The following is a 7,928-nucleotide window of genomic DNA, read 5'->3' as shown; positions in this document are numbered from 1 at the left end:
CCCCTTGCGCAAAATTCCAGTTTGCGAGCGCAAATTACTGCCCGCAAAATTGGATCTTGATAAATCTGGCCCTTAGTCTCTTATCCTCCAAGGGAGGCAGGTCAGCCAGGCTGAGGGGATCTTCAAAGTTCATCCATCCTTCATCATTGCAACAACAAGGTAACAGCTTCTCTATAAACAGTCTAGTTTATTTCACTAGTATCTCTAAAGCTCCTCCAGAGTTCCCATGGTTCTTCTGGCTGTTCTATCTGTTTCACATTTCTATTGATGTGTGTATACAAGAATAACGATAGCTTTTACATGATACATTTGAGGCAACATAAAACATGTTAGTATACAACCTTGGATGTGGAACAGCGTTTTCAGGAACAAACAAAGAAAATTATCATGACAAATGACATACATAAATGCTGAGGCCCCACTGAGCTTGGTTCTGCTGGAGGTTTCTTCCTGTTAAAAAGGGAGTTTTTCCTCTCCACTGTCGCTACTAGCATGCTTAGTGTGAGGGATTGCTGAAGAGTCAATGAGTCGATGCAATCAACTGGTTTTCCTTAGATAAAAAAACTTTGAATCAATCCGGCTGGATGATCTGGTGAACTGGAAAGTGCCTTGAGACGACGTGTTGTGAATTGGAGCTATAGAAATAAATTGAATTTAATTGAATAAATAATTATATATATAAAAAAAATGGAGGAGACAGAGGGGTGTGTGTGTTACATGACTGCAAAAAGTGTCCATGAAAAGTTGCCATTTAGAATTTGCCCAAGTTCCCCCTTCTTGAATATCTAATTTTCTCAACCTTGTAAAAAATGCAAAACCTCTTTAATCCGCCGTTGATTGCAGGCAGCAGTCGTAGATTTCAGCAGAAAGTGGCGTTTAGCAATCAGTGAGGTGAAAGCTATCACTTCCTATTCATTAGTGGCATATAAGGTATAGTCATCCGGGAGGCGAGAGATGAAAACAGTTCTTGAAAATACCTTAGATATAGTTAGGAAGTAAACTTGCCAAAAGTTTGACAGAGCTGGACAGGAGAAAAACATGCGTAAGACGGCAGGACGTCTACCGTATCTGGAAAGATCTGTGCTCTGGCTCTCTGATAATTACTCAAGTTGTCCTGATTCAGATAAATAAAAGTCGTTTAGAGGCACAAATATTACCTTATGTAATGTTGCCTTTTGATAAAAAAGGCTATTATAGGTTATTATTTTTCTTAAATAACTATGTTCCCACTTTTAAGAAATACATTTTTCAGTTGTATTTTCAGGTTTTAGCTAAAGAAAGCAACATAGAAAACATAGCTTTTCTTTTATAGGATGATAATGTTTGTGGAAATTTATGTAAAAAAAAACAAAAAAACAAGAGTTCCAGGAAAAAGACAAAAAGAAAAGTAAAAATGTTTGGATTACTTTTTTTTCATTATGTTTTAGAAATTTCCTTCAATATTTTTTTGTGTGGAAAATCTGCTAAAGCTTGTGGAAATGGCATTTTTTTTAAAAATTATAGTTAATTCAAAATAATTTTAAGGTTCTCTATCATTTTCAACCATAATTAAGAGTCACTGTAGAGCAGGGATGTCAAAGTCAAAAACACTGAGGGCCAAAAAACAAATATGCTACAGGCAGAGGGCCCGACTGGTTAAATGTTTATTAACAAATATTGAAATAAACAAAGCCTAATACATAGTTTAAATATATATATATATTAATATCAATATTATTCATACATTTTATTATATAAACAAACTTATTAAGATAAATGAATATAAATGAAAGTGCATAAATAATAAACCCAAAATGCATTACGGTGTTGCTCTATGATCCTACCGATCACTGCTTTCAAATAGTAAAATAAGAAAAATAAATAATCAAATCATGTGTATTCTCTCTCATGGCTCTTATCTGCATTTTTCCCTGAGTTCATTCAACTGAAAAATATGACTAAATAAAATAAAATACAAAATCTATGGCACACAGACACAACAATAGTATCTTCAAAGATAGTAAAAATAAATCTTCTGAGAGTTTTGTGATGAATCAGGGCAGCGGACCCAGAATTCAGCCAGAGGTTCTTTAAAAAAGGAATTTATTAAACAAAAAGCAGAGCGACACCAAAAAGGACAGAAGAATCAAAAACAGTAAAAGGAGCCTGGATGGAAGGAGAGAGGAGCTGATCCTGCAGGTGATAGAGAGGGACACGCTGCTGAGAAAGTGGATCAGAATACCTGGAGGTGAACAGACGGCACAGTCAGGGCAAAGGTCGGCTCCTGTAAGCAGCTCTCTGTCTGGGCTTCAATCAGCCTCTGCTGACACCTGCATGCAGCAGTTGCAGGGCGCAGTTAGTGCTTCCTCAGACAACCGACTTCAGCCCAGCTTGGATTGTTAAAGGGGGAAAAGCAAAAACCAAAACAATCCAAACCTGCAAAGCACAACAACAACATTAAAATAAAAGAAAAACACAATCATGTTTTTCCCCTGGGAATATAGTATCAGTGCGTGCAACACAACCGCACCAACACTACATTCCCCACAATGCAACGGTAGGCCGCAAAGTCACAGCAGTGCGCACAAGCCTGTAGGCCGGTTCTAATGGTTATTAAACATCATCCAGGGGGCCGTGGATAAACAATTTGTTGGGATCTGGAGGCTTGTCAACCTTTCTCCACCAGAGGGAGCCTGAGATCTTCCTCCTGAGGGCGTGAGCTGACTTCTGCACACCTGTTTTCCATCTGCTCGTCTGGAGGCTTTCTTAAGGAGGAGGAGGCTGACACTTCCCTGCCAGAGTGTTTGCCAGTAATGGTACCAGCAAACCTGAGCCAGCAAATTCTGATCTGTTTTCCTGATTTTTTTTGAGAACCTCTCTGACTCTGTGTTCTTCTGCCTCTCAGAACCTGACATATCCGGTAATCTGTCAACTCCTGGAGAAAACTCTCGCTGCCTGGAACCTGCCTGTCTGCCCTCCGCCTCAGCCTCTGCCTCCGCCCTCTGCCTGCCGACCAGCCTCTGGACCCTTAAGGTTCCCCCCCTGCCGGTCAGAATCCCCCCCGAACAGGTATTAACCCAAACCTCTGTTAAGCAGCAACTTTCCTGGATCCACTCTAACCAATCTGTCCTCCTCTAGTTGCTTCCCTCCCGTGACCAGCCTGACGAACCAAGGCGCCGTTCACATTTCTCAGAAAACATTGTCAATAAACCTTTTAACCTTTTTCCCTGTCTCTGGAGTGTTTCTGCATGTGGGTTAGAAGATTAGACCCCAACATGACACAATTCATGGGCCGCAGGCCGTGGCTGTGACATATTTGCTGTAGACGGTCCAAAAAGCAGCTGGCAGCTCTGGAGCCGCAGGCTGCAGACACTTCTTCCAGAAACGGACCTTACCTCAATCTGAACAAGAGCTTTCTCCTTGACCTTTCTGCTGGGTTCATTGGTCCTCAGGATGTTAGTTATTCTCTAATATTCTCTGAAGTACATTTGAGGAAAGAAACAGAGAATTTGCATTTACACTGAGAATAAATCTAATGCAAATGGACTCTAAACTCTGCTTAGGTGACTGTTGAGATCATTGATATATCAGAATAATATAGCCTGAAAAAATGCCACACTTTTTATTTTTATTTAACCTACATTTGAAAACCTTGTAAAGTTTTATCATCATAATCATGTTTGAATTGGGGTTTTTCTATCACAGTAAATTCATATAAAATACCCAGATGTACATCGTAACTGTGGCTGAATAGCTACACAATGTGAAATAGTCCACAAGGAAAAAAAAACATGAAAATCTTTATTGATAATGTTTTCTGTTGCTGAATCATTCTTGAATTACAAATCATGCAAATTTAAATGACAAAATATTTTCTTGTCTCAGAACTGTAGTGGAAGCATTAAAATAGTAGTTAGTACAATTATTTTCAAATTCAGTTAAACTCTATAAAAATACTTTATTTATCCCAAAGGAAAATTTAATGACAAAAGGTGTACCAGAAGTAAAATAAGAAAACATCAGAAAAAATAAACTTAAAGAAGATATGACATTATTAAAAAACAATCTCAAAATCTAATTTGCAGAACTACCATAACATGTGCCCCCTTTAACAACATAATTCTGAGATTTCTTTATTTTACAGCGGTTATAAACTGTGAACAGTCTACCAACCAAGGGAGATCAGAGAGTTTTCCTACAGTTTTATGCATTCTAAATATTCAGCTCTGATTCTGCTGCTGGAATCTCATCAGTTATAATAGTCACTCTGGACCATACAGAAATCCACCACCAGAGGGTGCTGTTCTATCCCAGCAGTACAGTTTTCCAACTACAGTAACAGCCAGTCTTTTCTTTTCTCTCTCACACACAAACTCACATACAGATTTAAGTTGCTTACAGTGTCATAAATAAAACACTTTTTTAAATCCTCAAAACTATGCTTTGTTTGAAAAATCCTTCAAATAATGATATTTATTAAAAGCTTTAAAAAAAAATCATTGCTTCTACCCTCTAAGATTGAACCTCTTTATCATTAAAGGCGTAATGCTGCAGAAAGTTTTAATGCTTCAGCTGCATAAAAACCTCAGTCATCTGTCCTCCAGCATTGCGAACCTTTAAGACCTTATTTTTAACGACACATTAGATTTCAGAGAAGCTGCTCTTTGATGGATGCCTTAATGGCTAACTTTCAGTTCTAAATAAAGTGCTTCAGAGGAAATATTTTCAGCTACGAAATGTTATCGTTTTTCTTCATCGCCTGTTGTTTAAACTTAATGGTGTCTTGAAGGCATTTATTTGAATGGTCACTTGACTGAATGTCAGAAAACTGAGCAAGTTTCTCCTTTTTAGGCACCTGGTGCACTATAAAAGACATTTTGCATAATAAGTGCAGGCAGCTAAAGTGAAACTCATCTATAGCTCTGTTGTTGAGACTTAAAACTCAGGAATGATAACACTTTGCTTATGGTGTGAAAACAGAAATATAAACCTCTGAAGTTTTACTGCGTGCAAAATCAGTCAGAGAAATAGTATAAATATAACATTTTAACACTACCAGCCCGTTTTTATTTCTGTTTTTCTTTGAAAGTTGTTCAGTTTAATGTCTCATTGCCTTCTAAAATTAAAGCATGGAATAAATGGACAATTAGAATAGAAATCATGTAATTTATTTATAGACATTATAATTTTTTAACACATTAATAACATATTTAAAACAGCTAAAACACTCATGACGTTCTTTCTACAAAAGAAATCAAATATTCTTCAGAATGTTCTGAGATCTGTTGCAGCTGATGGTTTAAATCTGCCACTAGCTCCATGTTTTCAACTTTAGCATTTAGTTCTGCTGTAGCTTGGACCTTTGTTTGGGTCACTGTCTTGCTGTAAGAAGAAGCGATGACCATATTGATGGAGGGTAATGAGTGGACTGCATCAGGATGCTTCTTTTCTGTTTCTGCATGACTGCATGCAGTCCTGCTCGGCTTCATTCCACACATGCATGTATAGTTTCAATAGATGAAAGAATATCTCTCTTACGGTTTTACTTTCTCTTCCTCTTCTTCAGTCGTTTGACATGTACTCTCTCTGATCTGTTTTTGTTACCGTCCTTCTGACTGATTTCTCACATGCTCACATTTTTAGAGACCTTCAATCTTAAAGGGGAACAGTCTTTTTAACATTTGGCCCTTGATTTTACGTTATTACATCATGTTCTATGAGTTTTGTGTCATTTGGAGCCGTTCTGAAGATATTCCGTTAGGTTATATCCAAGTAATGTCTTCCTATGGGCAACGACTTGAAGGCACAAACTAAAACTGTTTATCATTTATTCTTTATGGTACGCCAGCATTCAGAACATGGAGGAGAATCACTGTCCCCCAGACGTCCGCGGTTATATTTTTTATATTCATATTTTTTTAAAACAAAGTGGAGTATGTATGACGTCATCCACGCGCCAGACTGTAGTAGTGACAGGCAGCCGGGCCACAGGCGGCTACGCTCTACTCCTTCTATTCATTCTAGCTGATCTGAATCGTTCAATTCCATTTGGAGAGCGAGATCATCTGTGGTAGCAGCTCTAGACATCTTCCAGGCATGTGAGGAAAACTAGCAGCAGTTCAGCGGACAGGATGAATGAACGGTAGCCGGCGTGCGCTGATGACGTCATACACACTCCGCTTTGTTTTAAAACATATAAAAATTAAAAAATCTAACGGCGGATGTCTGGGGGACAGTGATTGGCCTCCATGTTCTGAATGCTGGCGTACCATAAAGAATAAATGATGAACAGTTTAGTTTGTGCTTCAAGTCGTTGCCCATAGGAAGACGTTACTGGATATAACCTAACGGAATATCTTCAGAACGGCTCCAAATGACACAAAACTCATATGAGTGAGTAGAACATGATGGAATAACGTAAAATCAAGGCCCAATGTAAAAAAAACGCTATTCCCCTTTAACTAAAATGTTGACCAAAACTTTGAGGAAAACGCTGCATTCAGGTGTTTCTGACAAATTCAGTGAATTTCTGCACCTGTTGATGGTGTGTTGGTGAAATGTTCATCAGCGAGGTGCTCTAATGTGTCTGAGACTGCTTTGTTTGATTATCTTTAAAACCAAAACTTAATCTCAATATTTAAATTTACTGAATCATTAATAAATCTTTGTATATTTTTTTCAGTTACTAGTTATTAGTATTTACAATCTATTTTATGATTTACAAAGTCTCAGATATGATGCATTAGTGAATGATGGAGTCACTGAACAAGTTTCAAAAATATGTGTAGAAAACAGTGAAATGAATCTTTTCTGTGCAGACAGCTCTCTGGGTGCTTAGGCCCCCTAAACCTCTGGCCCTAGGACCGCCCCTGACTTAATGTTTATAAATACAATATGACCATAGGAAGACGTTACTGGATATAACCTAACGGAATATCTTCAGAACGGCTCCAAATGACACAAAACTCATATGGGTGAGTAGAACATGATGGAATAATGGAAAATCAAGGGGACAATGGGGAAAAAAACTGTTCCCCTTTAAGTAGCCCTTGTAAGAAGGCTCACAGATGCTACATATCTGAGATAACCGGCCTTGTAAAGCTATTTACACTTTTTGAACTGACAAAAAAGGCATTACGTTTCAAAATGGAAATATAGTGTGTTGATCTGTATTCGTCCCTCTTTACTCTGAAACCACAGAAGTAAAATAATTGGTTTTTTTACCTTTTTTTAAAGCAACCAACTATCTTCACAAATTTTCCTATTGGTAATTAGGCCTGCATGTTTGATTTAATTGTATGAATGTAGGAGTTTTCTCTCTTGCCACAGAGATAATTGTTTAGAGAACATTAGGGATCAACTAGCATCATGTAGACCCAGGAGAGGGGCAGGCAGGTCAGGGATAAAGTTCTGGAGCGGTTCGAGGCAGGGTTACATTCTAACAATAATTAAGCCTGGACCATCTTACAGATTAACCTCCCAAAGATGTCCATCCAAACCGACCCTATGAATCAGGAAGCTAGCTGTAGCTTTGGAGGAGCTGTAGAGATCCACAACTCATCTGGGAGAATCTGTTTACTGGACAGCTTTCAGTCGCAAAATACATAAATTGGGCATTTATTGAAATATAATAACCCAAAATCTTGGTTAAAGGGATACGTACGTTTTGGTCCAAGCCAGACTGGCCAACCATCCGCCATCCTTGGCAGGAAACCAAGACCTGACATCAGCCGAAACACTGTGTCTTTGTCCGAACATCCGCCCTAATCACTTTATAGTGCACTAAATAGTGGTTTTTAAATGAGTGTCCAAACGTCTAGTGCAGGGGTTTTCAACGTTTTCCAGGCCAAGGACCCCCAGCTGATGGCGAGATGGAGTGGGGACCCCCTAATTATATATATTGTATGAAATTGTGTTCTATCAAACTGGTCCTATAGTCACTCTATTAC

Source organism: Cyprinodon variegatus, unplaced genomic scaffold, assembly GCF_000732505.1.
Source record: "Cyprinodon variegatus isolate N-32 unplaced genomic scaffold, C_variegatus-1.0 Scaffold1915, whole genome shotgun sequence".
NCBI lineage: Eukaryota > Metazoa > Chordata > Actinopteri > Cyprinodontiformes > Cyprinodontidae > Cyprinodon > Cyprinodon variegatus.
This window is presented reverse-complemented; position numbering follows the sequence as displayed.